The following is a 21,010-nucleotide window of genomic DNA, read 5'->3' as shown; positions in this document are numbered from 1 at the left end:
TAAGAACTCGCGCGACAACACAGCTGATAAGAACTCGCGCGACAACACAGCTGATAAGAACTCGCGCGACAACACCGCTATTCAGTATGCGCGCGACAACACAGCTGATAAGAACTCGCGCGACAACACCGCTATTCAGTACGCGCGTGACAACACAGCTGATAAGAACTCGCGCGACAACACAGCTGATAAGAACTCGCGCGACAACACCGCTATTCAGTACGCACGTGACAACACAGCTGATAAGAACTTGCGCGACAACACAGCTGATAAGAACTCGCGCGACAACACCGCTATTCAGTATGCGCGCGACAACACAGCTGATAAGAACTCGTGCGACAACACCGCTATTCAGTACGCGCGTGACAACACAGCTGATAAGAACTCGCGCGACAACACAGCTGATAAGAACTCGCGCGACAACACAGCTGATAAGAACTCGCGCGACAACACCGCTATTCAGTATGCGCGCGACAACACAGCTGATAAGAACTCGCGCGACAACACCGCTATTCAGTACGCGCACGACAACACAGCTGATAAGAACTCGCGCGACAACACCGCTATTCAGTACGCGCGTGACAACACAGCTGATAAGAACTCGCACGACAACACAGCTGATAAGAACTTGCGCGACAACACAGCTGATAAGAACTCGCGCGACAACACCGCTATTCAGTATGCGCGCGACAACACAGCTGATAAGAACTCGCGCGACAACACCGCTATTCAGTACGCGCGTGACAACACAGCTGATAAGAACTCGCACGACAACACAGCTGATAAGAACTCGCGCGACAACACAGCTGATAAGAACTCGCGCGACAACACCGCTATTCAGTACGCACGTGACAACACAGCTGATAAGAACTTGCGCGACAACACAGCTGATAAGAACTCGCGCGACAACACCGCTATTCAGTATGCGCGCGACAACACAGCTGATAAGAACTCGTGCGACAACACGGCTATTCAGTATGCGCGCGACAACACAGCTGATAAGAACTCGTGCGACAACACCGCTATTCAGTACGCGCGTGACAACACAGCTGATAAGAACTCGCGCGACAACACAGCTGATAAGAACTCGCGCGACAACACAGCTGATAAGAACTCGCGCGACAACACCGCTATTCAGTATGCGCGCGACAACACAGCTGATAAGAACTCGCGCTACAACACCGCTATTCAGAACGCGCACGACAACACAGCTGATAAGAACTCGCGCGACAACACCGCTATTCAGAACGCGCGCGGCGACAACACCCGCTTTAGAGTTTTCCAGCTCTTTTTCATCCCCGCTTCTAGCAGCACACTCCATTTCCGCATTACTGGATCTGTAGCGACAACAGACCGCAAGGGATGATGGTCAAGCATGGGCTGATGGGAATTGTAGTTTTCGCTACCTCCCGTTCGCTTCATTCGCCTGAGCAAATTTTCTCAGAAGACCTATAGTTTTACTGAGTCATGCGACTACGGTAATATCGAAAAAAATTAATATTGCGGTATGATGGTATTTACAATACCGTAACATCCCTACTATATATACAACCACTTTTGCTCATTTAAACTGGTGAGTCTCATCTGGCCTACAGTATTTATATAATATTCACTATAATATATTGAATTATTTCATACCTCAAATGTTGCATACAAAATATTCTGCATTTAGTCAGAAAAGTGAATTTCTTCAAATGGTGTTTTTTTAAACATACATTTAAGCACGAAAATTATTTATACCCCAGGCAAATTCGTTAAAAATAACTTAAAGGTACTTCTACTCAACCAGCAAGTTTTTTTTGGACCGGAAATGACACAAACTTCTCCCAAAATATAATAAGACAATGTACAGTTGAGGGCAAGATTATTACTCTTTTTAAATTATTTCTCAAATGATGTTTAACAGAGCAGGGACATTTTCACAGTAGGTCTGATAATATTTTTCTTCTGCAGAAAGACTTATTTGTTTTATTCCGGCTAGAATAAAAGCAGTTTGTAATTGTTTTAAATCCATTTTAGTGTCAATATTATTAGCCCCCTTAAAGAATATTTGTTTTGGATTGTCTCCAGAACAAACCACTGTTATACAATGACTTGCCTAATTACCCTAACTTTACCCTAATTAACCCAGTGAAGCCTTTAAAGGGGGGGGGGGGGGGGGGTCTAGAATGTAATTTTAAGGCTTGGTTGTGTTACAAAGGTGCAAAGCAATTTGTGCTCATGTTTCACTTGAAGGTAATCGTGTTTTTTTTGTATAAATCTCACTTTGATTATACACAGCTATTCAGCTAACATGAAAATGACTGATATATTTCGTAGTTCCTCTGAAAGGCCCGCCCTTAAGTGACTCTGATTGGTCATCGTCATAATGTGCTGATTTGCGGATCGGCTCCACGTCACGCCCGTACAGCACGCGCTTTTCTGCTGTGTAAACAATCAGTCAACCTCCTGCCTGCTCTAAAATAACATCTGACAAGTGTCTGTAACGAGTGAAAATGGGGCGTGGCTCCTTTAAGAGACCTCGTCTATGTGTGTGTCTATTTGTGTGTGAATGTTGTCTGCGTCTTTGTGTGTGTCTATGTGTGTGTGTTAATAAATGTGTGAACTTTCTGTAACAAGCGCATGTGCGCGGGAGGTTTTTTCTTTTTCTCTGATGCTCGGAATAAGTTATTTTCTGTAATGTATCGTGACAGAAGAATAAAGCACAAGATGTGGGATGAGACCTGTGTGAGCCTTGATTTATTATTCTGCTGCGACCACGAGTCAGGTAAGCTAACCTGTATTTTTTTTTAACTCTATGCATTACACGACGCCTTTCACATGTATCCGCAATATGCAGGTGTAAGTAATATGAATCATCCACATGTCTTTTGCGACTTCATTATCTGAGATGTGAAACACATGGAAAAGCTGCCTGAAGACAATCAATGCAGTCGTGCGCGCACACACATAAGAGACACGAACGTGCTGGTGGAGTGTGTGTGTGTGTGTGTGTGTGTGTGTGTGTGTGTGTGTGTGTTTACAGCAGTTTGACTGATAAATATGAATTTGTAGCTCAATCGTTTGCCCGCAAAGCAGCATTTCCCATTGTTTACATCGTTGCTACAGCATACCGTTAACGCTAGACACTGAACATGTCATGATCAATTTTAGCAAATAAAAACACTCACAGGTTGTAGCTCACAGCTTCTGCTTTGAGGTGATTTTAGCCGAATCCAGCACTGAACTGGAGAGATTCTGGAGCTGTTTTGTCAAATCATGCTTGCTGTGTGTTTTATAATTCTCTCTAACATAATTAATATTGAACTGTAAGCACTTCTGCCTTTGTGTCGTGTCCTTTGGAAGCCAAAATACAGAAACAGACAAAGCTCTGTGGAAACAGCAGTGTTTAGATGCATTTTTAGCTTCATCTCTGCTATAACGTTACAGCGCCTCTGGCCACCGCCCTTACCTGCATGCACAGTTTGTGTGCGCAGTAAACGAACCTGTGTGATGTCACAGGGGGCGGAAGTATTTTTTGTAGTCCCCAAAATTTGTTCATTGTAGGCTTTGCTAAGCTAACTCTGTAAAAACCAAGGTCTCCCTTTGCATTGAACTTAGAACTTTTGACATTCAGAGATGTTGCTTATGTCCACACAGCTACATTACACATCAACTACAGATTAAAATGATATAGTGGACCACCCCTTTAAATGTCACTTTACGCTGAATACAGTCTTGAATAATATAAATACTATGTGCTGTTATCATGACAAGCAGAAAGGAAATCAATTAGTTATTAAAACTATTATGTTTAAAATATGTTTAAAAAACCTTCGTTAAACAGAACTTGGGGGAAAATATATATTCAAACAGGGCCAATATTTCTGACTTCAACTGTAAAAGAGGCATCATTGTGGTAAAAAAAAAAATATTTCTCAGTTTTTATGTACATTTGAACAAAAAGTGGCAGTCAGAATTTGCCAGGGGTGTGAATTATTTCAGGCTTAACTGTATATGCATGGCACTCACATGCTTTCATTTCACAGTTTCTCCATCTGGAAGGTGAAAAACAGTATTAGAGCATTCAAATCATGAACAATGCACCAAAAAAACAAACTATTTACCCACAACTCTTCTCTTTGTCACACTCAAACCGTCTTTCTCACCTTATTCTGAGCTCCTTCATGAGCTTATTGTGCTTTTCACCATCCATGAGCATGAAGTCTGGAGTTGTGCACTTTTTTCCTCCTGGAGACGGCAGCTATTCTCCAAGCTCCTTTGCTAAAGCAGTGGACTTGGAAGCAGTTAATGTGATCAGATACACAAGAAGAGCTTGAAGTGCAGGGATTTGGAGGAGGATCACAGACTCCAGAGGAGATCTTCTGCTGCGGCACCTGCGGGCACAATGGAGACATTGATTCGGCTTTTATAAATGAGAAATGAAATGTTTCTCCCTATAGGTGGGCAACACCATCATGCATGTTTACATCTGAGAATGTATATACAGTATGAGGGCACGTCAGCCATTTAATGAATCATCTATGAGTCACTCTACAATTATAATGCAGAATAGGAGGTTTACTTGATGTTTGAGTGATACTGTTATTAAAGCATTGACGTTTTCTAATCATATGTGAGAAAATGCATATATTACTTTGTTTGTTAACCAGTTAAACTCCGTGGACCCGGTACCCCCATAAGTGGTTTCGTTTGAAAGTGTAGAATCTATATTTTATGCACATATGCATCACTTTGGTTTTTATTCTACTGTACAAGAGTTATTTACACTTAAATACACAGTATTTTGGATACCCGAGCTGGGTATTTTACATTGGTTTATTTTCATATTTTTTTTATACGACACATGTACAATTTATAGATCAAATGAAAGCTCTTGCCGGTGCTCATACGGTTCTAGCGTTCTTTTTACTGAATTATATTCATATGCCAAACAGTTGCCGAATGAATTGTGGTGTTTCCATGGCGCAGAAGTGAAAACAATACATTTATGATCAATAAGCAGCCCCAGATAGCACAGACAGCTGTCATCTCTTACCTTATGCTGTGCGCTTCAGGGCCATTCTCCTCTGTTTTTGGGGTGATGTGCATAAGTAATCCTTTTATATGTCTGATGTGGTCCAAACACAGTGAATTATGTTTGATCAAACAAAAGAATAGTGAAATATGTGAACAAGGATCGCTCCCTGTGGCTTGTACAGCACCTCTCATCAGTTAGAATACAATAACTTTTGCATAGATTATGGTGGAGACCTTTTTTTTTTTTCCTATGATTACAGACATGTGCAGGAACCACCAACATTAATAACAGCAAGCTAGACCACACAGAACCTAAAAGGTACACTTTCACATTAACACAGACAACATATACAGTTATTTTAAACACTTTCAATAGTGTTTTATTACAATTCAAAGGGTTTTCTTTAAAATGATACCAAATTTTTGCATTTACACCTCTGCATGTGGATTTGGGAAGCTTTTAAATTTGGGTGGGCAAAATCCAGGCGGAAATCCCCAAATAGCAGTTTAACTGGTTAAAATAAAGCATCTTCCCTGTTACTGTTTTTAAAAATAATGTATATTACAGATTATAAATGATTAGTCTTCTAAAATAATTCCAAGTTTATCCAGGTGCTGTCTAACCCTCTGAGGTCTGGCCTTTGGATATGCTTTGACATTTGTGCTTATTTCTTCTACTTATGACATACCCCTGGCTATCATTCATTCATTTTCTTGTCGGCTTAGTCTTGTTCAGAAATTTTTAACATGTGTTTTTGGCTTTGTTTCATTCATTCATTCATTCATTCATTTTCTTGTCAGCTTAGTCCCTTTATTAATCCGGGGTTGCCACAGCCGAATGAACCGCCAACTTATCCAGCAAGTTTTTACACAGCGGATGCCCTTCCAGCCGCAACCCATCTCTGGGAAACATCCACACACATATTCACACACACATTCATACACTATGGATAATTTAGCCTACCCAATTCACCTGTACCACAGGGAAAACCGGAGCACCCGGAGGAAACCCATGCAAAGGCAGGGAGAACATGCAAACTCCACACAGAAACGCCAACTGAGCCGAGGTTCGAGCCAGCGACGCAGCGACCTTCTAACTGTGAGGCGACAGCACTACCTACTGCTAATCAAGCTCTTTCTATCTATACTAGAAACTTCCAGGCAGGTGTGTCAAAGGTGGAGCTAAACTATGCAGGACACCCTCCAGGGCTTTAGATAGAAGGTTAAAAAAAGCTTAGTTTCTGGATATTATATGGAGTATAACAGCAAATTAAAGTGCGTGTCTGAGTGTGTGAGAAAAAAGATTTTCCTCAAACTTGGAAGAGACAAAATACTAAATCGGTGTTTACGCAACATACAAATAATACAGATTTTGTCCCATAAGGGGTTAAGTAAACAGTGAGGTCATGTGTATTATCATGCATCATTATCATAAGGTCAAGCATGTATTAGTAAGCATGAGCAAGTACTTGATGACCTAAACAACATGTATGAGAAATACAGCGCTTTAAGTCATTCTCATATATCTGTTTTGATAGTTTGTCAGCGTTGTTGTCTGTAAATAAAACCTGTCAGAAATGTTTACATTTTAGTATGTTACTGTGATGTGAACACCCCTAAAGGCATTCCTAACACAATTCCTCAAGTTTTTACATTTTTACCAAAAGTAAAACACGTTGCTTCGGATACATTTGGTGGCATGTTTCCGATGACAAATCCACTAGAGGGCGCTGTCTACGTTTTAGAGAATCTGAGATGGATTACTTATTTGTTGTACATTTTCTTCTAGTATGCATCCAGCTAGCGAGCCACTCACCTAAGCCCACGTCTGCTTTTGTTTTCAAAAGCAGACGTGAAAGAAAAGTGCACTGCGACCACATAGTTTTACCTTGATTTTACATTGCTTTCCTCTCTTTTGTTTGCTTCACCAGACTCGAACAAGCAAATGCCAGAAAAGATGACCACATGGGGATAGACAAATATGATTGACGTTTAAGTAATTTAGATTATTTAGTAAATAAAGTAAATAAGCCTCATGTCCATGTCAGAGCTACAATTCACTGATGTTTGCATTGGTCTTTTGGAGGTTTAGCTATTGGTGATGATGCTAGGGTTAGTGTCTGCTTTTATATTTGGTGTCTGATTAATATTTGCTGGTAGGGAAAAATGTATTTGTTCACTTCTACTATTTATTCTTTGCATTTCAATGTATTTATTTATTCCACTTAACTGCAGATTAGAATAGAAACTAGATAAAGAGCACGCAAACATACTGATAGGTCAAATACAGGTCAATGATGCTAATATTCAGCACAAATCCATCAATTTCCCCTTTCTGGTTGTTCATCCAATGAATGAATGATGTAGAAGCACTGTCCATGCGTGTTTCCTCGTCGTTTAGTAATGCTATATTTCATTGCACACCAAAAGCCTATCAGGAGAAATCACTCTTTAGATAGTTATTATTAGATTATTTAAAAGTTCACCTCTCCTGCTGTGCATGAACTAAGCTGTAGAATGGTTAGCGTATGAGGCGGCTAGGCTAACCTAGTTTTATTTTTGATTAAATTTGTTTCTAATCGGTTGTGTTTTAAGTCATGAATATACCCCTGTAATGCATACTGCTTTACAGTCCTTTTTTGTCAGGCTTTCTCTGATATCTCACCTGTTCTCCAAAAATTACTTATTAAATCCCTGGCAATGTCTGACACTGGCGCGTACACATTGTAATAGGCGTGCCACACTGAAAAAAAATATTCGAAGATGATTCCTTGAATTTACTTAATTTTTTAAAGTTACTGTAAGTGGCTGTAAACAATGTTTATGGTGAATTTAAACAAATAAATAAGGTTGAATGTTACTAAATTTAATTTGTTTGTTTAAATTCAACACAAATAAATTGTTTGAAACTATTTTGCAGAAAACATTTTTTTCAGTGCAGGCATAAGAGCTTGACAGGCGTAGCAACAGTATCTAGGGAGGACGGGGCTTAGCGAAGGGTCAATTGCAGGAGGCTCATTCTCGTGCTGCAGATGCTATGTTTAACTGTTTCCTCACTAGTGAAGCGTTCAGTTTTTACACTTACAAAGTCCACCATGCAAATAGCCAATGCGCTATGGTGCGACGGAAGATTGGTTTATTCTCAAAACACACCTATAACTCATTAAGAGAATAAGCTCAACCCTGTTAGACCATGTGCCGCGGGGCAAAGTTGATTTTTCCGTCCTTAAAGTAGCGAAAGTGGATTCGGACATGCCCTTAATGCGTTTGCACCCTGCGCTTTAGACTTTGTGCCTAGTTTTTTAAAATAGAGCCCCAGGAGTTCAATTTTTAAAACTCAGCATTTCACTAGTCACACTGCCCCCTAGTGTTCATTCTACCAACAAACTCCAGTCAAATGTATGTTGAAGTATGTTTTTGCAGTTTCATTCAATCATTAGTTTTCATTTCGGCTTAGTCCCTTAATTAATCTGGGGTCACCACACGGAATGAACCACCAACTTATCCAGCATATGTTTTACGCAGCGAATGATATGATCAGATCACCCCAATTTTATTCTCCTTACACTGGCTGCCTGTTAAGTTTCGTATTTAAAATATTTCTTCTTACCTATAAAGCTTTAAATAATCCAGCTCCTGTTTATCTGACCAACCTCGCTACAATTCAACTCACTCTTTAAGATCTCAAAACTCAGGGCTTCTGGTAGTACCTAGAATAGCAAAGTCGAGTAAAGGAGGTCGAGCCTTCTCATTTATGGCTCCTAAACTCTGGAATAGCCTTATTGATAATGTCCGAGGCTCAGACACACTCTCCCAGTTCAAAACTAGATTAAAGCACAGACTCAGGATATCACTTAGCGATATGATACATGAATGTGCTCTACACAGGTTTCTGCATCTCGTTTATATACACTATTAAAGCAGCTAAGCTAATTATTGTCTTTATTCTCTATTTCCACCTGGAGATACTCATCTCAAGGCCCTCTGACCACACAGTGCCACTGATTCGATCCAAGACCAGCGACTAGATCCTAAGGTTTCCATAATCCTGGACCAGGCCGTATCCTGAGCAGCTGCTGTGTTGCTCATGGAGGAGTGGAGAGCATGAGACTGATTCCTGTGATGCTCCAGGGACAGACGAGTCTTCGCTGAGGCCAGCTTACAGCCTCCGGCGCCTAGACTGCAGCTCTGCACAACATGTTTCGTCAGAGGAGAAATGTTTATACCCATCTGAGCCTGGTTCTCTCGAGGTTTTTTTTTAATTCACTTTTGCCAATTGGTTAAGTTTTTTCTCGCCGCTGTCGCCACTAGATTGCATGATTCGGGATCTGTAGAGCTGCGCATCGATGAACTTGCTCTTGAGTGTTTGGACTCTCAGTAGTGATTATTAAACCACACTAGACTGAGCTAAACTGAACTGAACTTAAACTCTGAAAACTGAACTACACTGTTTCCGTTTACTATGATATTCTATGTGAAGCTGCTTTGACACAATCTACATTGTAAAATACCTGTACAAAAATAGGTGAATTGAATTGAATGCCCTTCCAGCTGCAACCCAACACTGGGAAACACCCATACACTTTTGCATTCACACTCATACACTATGGCCAATTTAGCTTCAATTCCCCAATAGTGCATGTGTTTGGACTGTGTGGGATACTGGAGCACCTGGAGGAAACCCACACCAACATGGGGAGAACATGCAAACTGCACACAGAAAGTCCAACTGAACTAGCCAGGGCTTGAACCAGTGACCTTCTTGCTGTGAGGCGATCGTGCTACCCACTGTGCCACCATGGCGCCACATTTTAGCAGTTTCCCAAAATAAATGTAAACAGAAGCACGTATGCATCTCCAATGAGCCTGTTGATATATTAAGTGTTCAATTACTAAAAATCAGCATCTTCACTAGACAGTGTCCAGTGTGTGGGCTCGTTCATCCTCTTATCATGCATTGGCTGATCTGTGGAGTGTGTGGTGGATGTGAGAGGATATTTACACACACTTACAGCTGTAACGGAGCTTTTACCACTGTGCGTCAGCAAAAGCAGAGCGGGCGAATCAGGCGTACGCTCGGGGCTGCATTCTGGTTTAGACTTCAGCCTTGTCCATTCCTATTTATTCAACCATTAATGCCCTGGAAAAGACCACAGGGAAATGAAATAAACACTTCTCTGCGCATCACAGCGGCGCCGCGGCTCCTTGCATCTCTTTGCACAACCTCGACTGTCCTGCGGCCAAAACCTCCAAAAACAAATGAGCTTGTTTCCTTCTACTTTAGCTCATGTATCGGTGACACTTTAAAGGCTCTTGAGACTGTACTGCTGCCTTCAGTGCCACTGTGAGGGGCTTTACCGTCTAGACCAGGGTGACCCCATAATATTACACTAACTGTTTCTAGGAGCATCGCTTCTACTTGAAGAGGAATGGTAGAAGATAAAGACCTCACACACACACGCACACACACATGCAAGCACGCACGCACTCACGCACGCACGCACACGAACGTGCATGCACGCACGCATATAAACACAAACAAAAATGCATGCACACAAACACACATAATCACACGCGCGCACACACACACATACATGCATGCATATAAACGCACACAAAAATGCATACACACAAACACACACACAGACACACAGACACACAGACACACACACACACACACACACACACAATCACGCGCATACAAAAACATGAAGACCGACATACAAATGCGTGCACGCACAGACACACACACCCACACACACACACACACACACACACACACACACACACACACACACACACACACACACGCACGCATATAAATGCACATAAACGGACACAAAAATGCATACATACACAATCACACGCCCACAGACACACACACATGCATATAAACACACACAAAATGCATACACACAAACAATCAAACGCTTACACAAACATGAAGACCAACATACAAATGGGTGCACACACACACACACACACACACACACGAACGCATATAAACGCAAAAAGAAATGCATGCACACAAACACACACACAATCACACGCGCGCGCACGCTCACACACACACACACACACACACACATGTATGCATGCATGCATGCATATAAACGCACACAAAAATGCATACACACAAACACACACACACACACACACACACACACAATGACGCGCATACAAAAACATGAAGACCGACATACAAATGCGTGCACGCGCACACACACACACACACACACACACACACGTGTGCACACACACACACACACACACACACACACACACACACACACACACACACACACACACACACACACACACACACACACACACACACACACACACACACACTCTATCATGTAGACCAACATACAAATGCGCGCGCACACACACATACACACATGTACGCACAGACAATCTCACACAAATGCAAAAGGACCCAAAGATACACAAACACAGATATGCATGTACACACACACACACACACACACACACACACACACACACAATCAATCACACACAAACAAAACAAACACACAAATCCACAAGCAAGTAAACACACTAACGGATGCACACAATCACACACACACACACACACACATACAATCACACAAGCACACTCACTTTCACTCATTTCACACACCCCGCCCACACACACTGAGTTCAGTCATCCCATAAGCAGGGCTGAAGGTGGCCGTCCGTTATCAAACACATCAAGTTAAGCGCTGATGTCACTGATCAAAAAGCCAATTGCTCTGCTATTATAGTGTCAGAGGAGAGGAGGGCTGCAGAGTGACTTTGTGAGGTGTTCGCTCTTGGTAAACACACCTATGATCCATTAGAGCGCCAGGAGATTATCAAGACTCAATGCAACAATTTGCGAGGATTATTCTGGACGACCTTGCGGCGCTCTTGAAAGGCGACGGGAAACATGGCAATGAGCCACTGAGCTCACCTTCAGTCTGACAGCTCAAACACACTGACACTGCGTTTACACTGGCACACACACACACACACACAACGGATTCTGAGACACTTCCAAATGTGGATCTGAATGCTTTAAACAATGTTGAAGACACATTTTTTACTCCCAAGCTTTTGAATTGTTGTGTTTATGTGCATGTTTTTGTATCAGTTTGCTTTATATTCACTTTAATCCTCTTACTTTTGCTCCAATCTTGTGTATGTTCAGCACTTTAGAGTGATAAATGTGCTATAGTGTATTCATTCATTCATTTTTCTTTTCGGCTTAGTCCGTTTATTAATCTGGAGTCGCCACAGCGGAATGAACCACCAACTTATTCAACCTATGTTTTATGCAGTGGAAGCCCTTTCAATGAGTTCACTGTACTCAAATGGCCTCCACAGTCACCATATCTCCATCCATTAGAGCACCTTCGGGATGCGGTGGAACGGGAGATTGGCATCATGGATGTGCAGCCGACAAATCTGCAGCAACTGCAGGATGCTATCATGTCAATATGGAGCAAAATCTCTGAAGAATATTTCCAGTAGCTTGTTGAATCTATGCGCCATGAAGGATTGAGGCAGATCTGAAGGAAAAAGGGGTTCCAACCCGGGACTAGTAGGGTGTACCTAATAAAGTGGCCGGTGAGTGTAAATGCACGCACACACACACACATACAATTTTGCACATAAACACAAACAGGCATAACATGCACACACACACAAATGTGTAATGTAGTCTGCACAGTAAAAACTCATACGCTTATATTTCACCTTATACTGTAAACCACCTAAACCAGTACACACACACGCAGTGCACCTGCATTTGAGTGACACGCCAAGCACTGCAAACCATTCTAATAATACTCCTGTCCTAAAGCTAGCTTCCCTTCAGCAGGAGCTCCAGTGCCATGCTTCTGGATTTGATCAGATCTCTGGCAGTCCCTGAGAAGTTAGACTGCAGGAGAGTCACACACAAACACACACACACACACTGCGACTCTCTCCCGGTGTCTCCAGCTCCGGCACACATCCAGACTTGTTGAAGAACAGCCTGTGAATCTGCCAGCACTGCTGAAGCCTGAAGCGCCTCTGATGTCTGCTGTATGTCAAGCAAAACCACAGCGCAGTGCTGGAGCCGGACGCTTGTTTGTGCTTCATTTGGGGAATATTTATAAGGTGCTGCTACAAGACACACACATTAGCATTTCCCTTTCACTTCAGTCAAGTTGCATTCGGAGTCTACTAGCAATTGGGCTGCATGATATTGTAAAAAATGACACTACGTTATTGATTCTTTCTGCGATACATGGTGCAGTATTGAACATTATGTCACCAGGGTTCTCATGTACGAAGACTTGCGTGGAAATCTTACTAAAACATTGCATACGCACAAAGCTGTAAACGTGCGTACGCAGAAAAAAATTCAGATGTATGAAACACTGCGTACGCCCAATCTCACGCATATTCTTTTGTACATCCGAATGAACGTGAAACTGAGCGCAGCATGCACGAGCACAAAACCCCTCCCTGCCTCCTCCCTTGTATGAATATGCAAATGACTCTACTTTGGCAAAACCCAACGAAAAAGCAACGGCAAAAGCAAGCAAAAAGAGAAACTTTGAACAGAATGTGAATTGGAGGTGCTGCTTTCAGAGGTAGACCGGAGAAAAGCGGTGTTATTTGCACGTTTGTTCTCCGGCATTAACAACAAAAGAAAAAAATAGAGTGGGAGAGTTTAGCTGATGCGGTTAACACAGTTGGGTCTGAACATCGCACTGAGTGAATTAAACAGAAATAGTGTGGTTTATAGGTGTAAAATGTTGCAGTACCCTTAAAAGTCTCAGTGGCGCAGCTCGTAAGACGCATATCAACATGTTTTGACACGTTTGAGCATGAACTCGGTTCGAATCCAGCGTCTGATGAACTCTTTCTTTTTTTCCCCCGCTACATATCAGATTTTGCCCAATATTTATCGCGAGAAAGACAAGTAGGAATCATTAATAAGTCTGTGCATCATATTTTATTTGCACATTTATTGAATGGAAATGTTTCTGATTCACGCATGCAAATTCATCTTCAGATAGTGTCTTTATAGCAGTGTGTGTGCAGTAGATAGCTCAGATTACATTGGGAAAACAGGCGACCGCTGCAAATTGTGCTTTAATGTTTGGCTGGTCAACTGTATGGTATGGAAACCTTATATACCTGCTAGATGAACCCGTCTCATACAGCTGCCATTGCAAGGCTCAGACACTTTGCAGAGAGAAATCTAACACAACTGCCTCTAAGAGTCGCCGATGGAAATAAAACAGACACGCACAAAAAATGTGCGTACGCCAGCCAGAAAGCTGGCGTGGAGCTGCGTACACTCCCACGTTCAGTTCATCGTTAGTAAATCCAAACGTGAGCGATTCTGAGCGTGAAACCTGGGGCCTCATGTAAGTAAGACTTGCGTGCAAATCAAACTAAAACATTGCATACGCACAAAGCTGTAAATGTGCGTACGCAGAAAAAAATTCAGATGTTTGAAACACTGCGTACGCCGAATCTCACGCATATTCTTTTGTACATCCGAATGAACGTGAAACTGAGCGCAACATGCACGAGCACAAAACCCCTTCCTGCCTCCTCCCCCTTATGAATATGCTAATGACTCTACTTTGGCAAAACCCAACGAAAAAGCAAAGGCAAAAGCAAGCAAGAAGAGAAACTTTGAACAGAATGTGAAATGGAGGTGCTGCTTTCGGAGGTAGACTGGAGAAAAGCGGTGTTATTTGCAAGTTTGTTCTCCGGAATTAATAACAAAAGAAAAAAATAGAGTGGGAGAGTTTAGCTGATGCGGTTAACACAGTTGGGTCTGAACATCGCACTGAATGCATTAAAAAAAGAAATAGTGTGGTTTATATCTGTAAAATGTTGCAGTACTGCAATGTTGCAGTGTTTACAGCCATTTCCAGCCTGGTCTTAGCTGGTTAGGCTGGGAGATGACCAGCTATAACCAGCTTGACCAGCCTAGCAGGCTGGGAGCCCAGCCAAAACCAGCTATGTCCAGCTTAAACCAGGCTGGTCAAGCTGGTTTTAGCTGGAATTAGCTGGTCAGCTTGGCCAGCTAAGACCAGGCTGGAAATGGCTGGAAACCCCTCTAAAACCAGCCTGGTCGACCAGCTAAAATTAGCCAAAGAGCCTAGGCTGGTTTAAGCTGGATTTTTTTAGCAGGGTTGGAAACTAATTTCAAGAGGATCACGTGCTTATGATTGTTTGCAGCCGGCACTGCATTATTCAATTAATGATTCACCAATCAGACGATTCCTAAGGCACTATAAATACCCTAAGATCCATATCACAGCCATCTTCGTTGTGACTAATTCCATCTTCCACCCCTACTCCTCCTCCTTTCCTAGATGGGTGGCACGATGGCCCAGTGGTTAGCACTATTGCCTCACAGCAAGAACGTCACTGGTTCTAGTCCTTACCAAGCCAGCCAACGTTTCAGTGCAGAGTTAACATGTTCTCCCCGTGCTCACGTGGGTTTCCCCCGGGTTCCTCGGTTTCCTCGTCCAAAAGCATGCAACTTAAGTTAATTGACTAATCCAAATCAGCACTATATAGACATACGCCTATTAAGTAGTTATCTCTTATTACTATCTGTTCATTAGCTACTACAGCAGGGGAGTTCTCCAGATCTACCTGCTCTCTCTCGGGACGGCATGCCAAATAAGCTTGATAATCAATCATCAGCTAAGTGTGAACTCTTGATACTAAAATTGGCCATAGTGCGTGTGTGTGTGTGTGTGTGCGTGTGTGTGTGTTTGTGTGAAAGAGTGTGTATGGGTGTTCCCAAGTGATGGGTTGTAGCTGAAAGGGCATCCGTTGCGTAAAACTTATGATGGATTAGTTGGCGGTTCATTCCGTTGTGGTGACCCCTGATTAATAAAGAGACTAAGCCGAAAAGAAAATGAATGAATTTTTGCCAGAACTAACCTCTTTAAAAGCACAAGCAAATGATAATAGATAACAGATAATTCTGCTATGGCTAAACTCTGCAGTGACTTCATTTGGGGAATATTTATAAGGTGCTGCTACAAGACGCGCACATTAGCATTTCCCTTCTCAAGTTGCATTCGGAGTCATTCGGTGCCTTGAGACTCTCACAAAAAGCAGCGAATAACGAGCAATTCATTAAACCCTTACCATCCTGCATTTCCCCTCGCAGACGATCATAAAATCAATGCGCTCATCTAACGAGCAAAGAGCCAGAGCCGTGAAAAGAAACGAGGCTTCAGGCGGCCTGGAAAAGTCAGTAATTTAGAGCGCTTCGCTTTTAAACTAATAATTATGTTATTAGGGCGCATTTTGTGTTATATAATGCACTAAACCTTCCTGAATGTCTGTTTTATCTGTGAAGATTAAAGTCAGAATGTGCTCTCATTTAGCCGTAAACATGTAAACACTCGCTGTAATTTTTGATTATGCATGTCGTCTTAATCTTGAAAGTCAATAACCAGAAAAAAAACTGCATATTTTATTATAGCGATGCTTTATACTCAAACTCAATTTTGCACTGAAATCAAGTCATAATTCTGCCTTGCGAGCTTTGTTTGACTGCCTGAGGCGCTTTTAAAGTTGGATGGCTTTCTCCAGCAGCTATGTAAAGTAAATCTAATTGGTATTAGTCAGCCCAGTCAAACAATAAATGAAATTACACACTCTAAAAGCATCTCCTTTCTCTCTCTCTTTTTTTTTTTTACGTAGCCGATGTAAGGCTGCTGCTTTTGGGGACTCTGAATTTTGTGTGGAAATGAAATGGTGCATGAGCGCAGCACTAAAACACGAGGCGGTGGAATGAGATGCGCTGCAGTAAAGTTTGTCATGACAATCGCGGTGCTTTGTTTTCTGTCATTTCACTCGGCTGAGAGCCAGAATCAACATGCTGATGCCAGAAAGGACAGTGTAATAGCGCTGTTTGTTTTCTAAAAACGTCTGGCACTGGGGGAAAACAATAATTGTTATACTTTATAATTTTTTGATGTGTCTGTTTCACGAGTGAAGAAAAACATCAGTACCACACAAGGCGGACGCAACAGCTGAGCTGATATACAGTGCATCCGGAAAGTATTCACAGCGCTTCACTTTTTCCACATGTTTTTTTTTTTTGTTACAGCCTTATTACAAAATGGATTAAATTAATTTATTTCCTCAACATTCTACACACAATACCCTAAAATGACAATGTAAACAAAGAGTTTTGGGAAATTATTTTTTAAAATCAGATGTACATCAGTATTCACAGCCTTTGGCGTGAAGCTCTAAACTGAGCTCAGGTCCATTCTGTTTCCAATGATCATCCTTGAGATGTTTCAGCAGCTTCATTAGAGTTCAACTGTGCTCAATTCAGCTGATTGGACATGATCTGAAAAGGCTACACCTGTCTATATAAGGTCCCAGGGTTGACAGTGCATGTCAAAGCACAAACCAAGCATGAAGACGAAGGAATTGTCTGTAGACCTCCGAGACAGGATTGTCAGGAGGCACAAGGCTGGGGAAGGTTACAGAAACATTTCTGCTGCTCTGAAAGTTCCAATGAGCACAGCGGTCTCTATCATCAGTAAGTGGAAGATGTTTAACCACCAGGACTTTTCCTAGAGCTGGCCGGCCATCTATGCTGAGTGATCAGGGGAGAAGGGCCTTAATCAGGGAGGTGATCAATAACCCGATGGTCACTCTGTCTGAGCTCCAGCGTTCTTCTGTGGAGAGAGGAGAAGCTTACAGAAGGACAACCATCTGTGCAGCAATCCACCAATCAGGCCTGTATGGTAGACCGGCCAGACGGAAGACACTCCCCGCCTGGAGTTTGCCAAAAGGCATCTGAAGGACTTTCAGACCATCAGAAACTAAACTCTCTGCTCTGATGAGACTAAAATTGAACTCTTTGGAGTGAATGCCAGGCTTTACGTTTGGAGAAAAGCAGGCAGCGCTCATCACCAGGCTAACAGCATCCCTACAGTGAAGCATGATGGTGTTGGCATCATGCTGTGGGGATGTTTTTCAGCAGCAGGAACTGGAAGACTAGTCAGGATAGAGGGAAAGATGAATGCAGCAATGTACAGAGACATCCTGAATGAAGACCTGCACAAGAGTGCTCTTGAACTCAGACTGGGGCGACGGTTCATCCTCCAGCAGGACAATGACCCAAAGCACACCGCCAAAATATCAATGGAGTGGCTTCACAACAGCTCAGTGAATGTCCTTGAGTGGCCCAGCCAGAGCCCAGATCTAAATCCTATTGAACATCTCTTTACAGATCTGAAAATGGCTGTACACCATTGCTTCCCATCCAACCTGACAGAGCTTGAGAGGTACTGCAAAGAGGAACGTGCAAAAATTCCCAAAGACAGGTGTTGCATGCTTGTGGCATCATATTCAAAAAGACTTGAGGCTGTAATCACTGTCAAAGGTGCATCAACAAAGTATTGAGCAAAGGCTGTGAATACTGATGCACATCTGATTTTACAGCTTTTTAATTTTTAATAAATTTGCAACAATTAAAATAAAAATAAAAAAATCACATTCATAAGACTCGTCTGTCACCATTTCTAGAAAGTCACGCCAATTTATTATTATTATATATTTTATTTGGTGAAAACTCTGTAAGGTTTATACCTTAAGTTGTCTCTGCATTTTACACTGTGAACGAGAGAAGAGTATTTTAATAATAAAATAACACACTTAAGCTTCAAACATTAATAATAAAATAAATTGAAATGAAAATCTGAATAAAGAAACACGAAATGAATAAAAAATATGTGATTATAAATTAATGTTAAGTGTGTGCCACATAAAAATAAGCATCGATCCAACTCTCACCGGATTATTGTGCTTTGTTTTATGAAATAAATATAATATAAGCAATCTCCTGTCTGACCACATCGTATTCCCAATATGCTTGTCTATGGTCAAAAAAATACCTTATTTCTGTCTGTTTTTCAGGTCGTGTTTAAAATTTAAGGCAGACTGAGGCTTTCGGCCTGTGGTGTTTCGCCTCTAGAGCTGTTTGCTGCTCCACATGAACTCTTTTCCCGATATTAATAATTGAAGGGTTTAAATCTCATCTTAAAGTAATGCGAATTGCCATTCAAGGTCCCTTATACTGAGTTATGTGACAGAAAATGTAAAACAGAATATTTAACATGACTGAAAAAACCCATAAGAAATTGATTACATCCGTTTGATTGGATACTGAAAAGTGGTGCATTACATACAGGAATGAAGCAAAATCAAATCTATAATAAATATAGTTTTTAGACCAAAACACAGACCTGAAGAACACTGTAAAATTGTACCTATTGTACATTGAACATTTATTTACTGTACACTGAATATGTATATACAATAAAGAAATACATTATTAGCTATATACAGTAAATATATATGAGCAATATCACACGAGTAGCAGTGCGATATGGCTGTGTATCGACACTGGTGGGAGGCATGCGGACTGGTGCCCCACCAGTGCCATTATACAGCCATATCGCACTGCTACGAGTGTGATATTGCGTTTATACAACAGTTTGACAGCATAATTGTGTATATAAAAACAAAATCAAACATGGAGAGTCTCAAAAACCCTTTTGTATGAGGAACTACTTTCTTCCGCGTTGGATTCAAATCATAAGCTGACAGTTAAACAGTTGAGCAAGCATCTTTTACACTTTAGATCTGTAGTGTCTGCTTGTTGCTGGCTGTATGTGGGCGGAGTAATACATAAAGGGTAAAGAGGCTGTACGGGTGCTGATATTACTTAGATATATCACGGCTATCAGCCAATCAGATTCAAGAACCAGACAAAACTGTTGTATAAACATATATATATATATATATATATATATATATATATATACATATATATATATATATATATACGGCCAATTCCCCTATAGCACATGTTTTTGGACTGAGGGGGAAACTGGAGCACATGGAGAAAACCCACAGCAACACGGGGAGAACATGCACATCATTTACATCACGATAAAATCTAAAAGAACATTTGATAGTGTTATAAACCCAGTCTGAACTCATGCTGGGTGTGAACTATCCTTTACAGGGTTTCTGCAGGTTTTATCAAGTCAAATCCTTTTTAAGACCTTTACAAGACCATTATGAATAAAATTTCAGACTTATACAGGGCTAAACGCTTAGGATGATTTCTAATATAAAATTTTTTATAATTGTTTGACCCTTCAAAAACCTAACGTAGTTATTTCTTAGCCACATATCTTAAATAATGCGTCAGAACCACCAAACTCTAGTTGCGTAAGTCTTGAAGAATATCTAGTCAAATATTGTGTTGTCATCATGGCAAAGATAAAAGAAATTAGTTTTAGAAATGAGTTATAAAAACTATTATGTTTAGAAATGTGTTGAGGAAAATCATTTTCGTTAAACAGAAATTAGGTGAAAAAAAAGAATTCAAATTTAATAAGAGGGCTAATATACATAATATTATTGTCTATAAGGCATCTGTGTAAAACATATGCTGGATAAGTTGACGGTTCATTCCGCTGTGGTGACGTCAGATTAATAAAGGTACTAAACTAAAAAGAAAATGATTCAATGAATGATTCAATGAATGAATTAATTGAATTGAATGTGTTTCAGCCATCAATCACAGACCACAGTAAAAGCTGAAATAAACATCCATGACTGAAATAAATGTACCTCCGCAGGTCAACACACATGCTAAACTTCAAACTTTATTGAATTGCATTCCATTGCATTGCATTGCATTGCATTGCATTGCATTGCATTGCATTGCATTGCATTAAATTAAATTAAATTAAATTAAATTAAATTAAATTAAATTAAATTAAATTAAATTAAATTAAAAATAAATTTAATTTAATTTAATTTAATTTAATTTAACTGAACTGAACTGAACTGAACTGAACATGTCCCAGCTGTCAATCACATCTCCACAGTAAAAGCTGAAACAAACGTCCTCGACTGAAATAAATGTACCTCCGCA

At 41.1% G+C, this 21,010-nt stretch overlaps 1 long non-coding RNA gene across 5 annotated transcripts in view; it reads right to left on the bottom strand.

The window, feature by feature from the left end:
• The window catches only part of LOC141377613 (uncharacterized), a 322,793-nt gene that overhangs the window by 6,422 nt on the left and 295,361 nt on the right, over positions 1-21,010 (bottom strand). For 2 of the 5 annotated variants that reach the window (XR_015507993.1, XR_015944971.1), the window contains 2 exons: positions 4,149-4,376; positions 3,992-4,037 (listed from right to left, as the gene is read on the bottom strand). This is a non-coding gene — a long non-coding RNA (uncharacterized LOC141377613). Of the gene's footprint in view, positions 1-372; positions 645-1,020; positions 4,038-4,148; positions 4,377-21,010 lie in introns of all 5 variants that reach the window. The other 3 variants (XR_015507989.1, XR_015507990.1, XR_015507992.1) reach the window with 2 other exon arrangements.

Source organism: Danio rerio, chromosome 14 (genome assembly GCF_052040795.2).
Source record: "Danio rerio strain M-AB ecotype USA chromosome 14, GRCz13ab, whole genome shotgun sequence".
NCBI lineage: Eukaryota > Metazoa > Chordata > Actinopteri > Cypriniformes > Danionidae > Danio > Danio rerio.
Note: the sequence above shows the minus strand (reverse complement) of the source record. Positions and strands in the feature narration are given on the sequence as shown.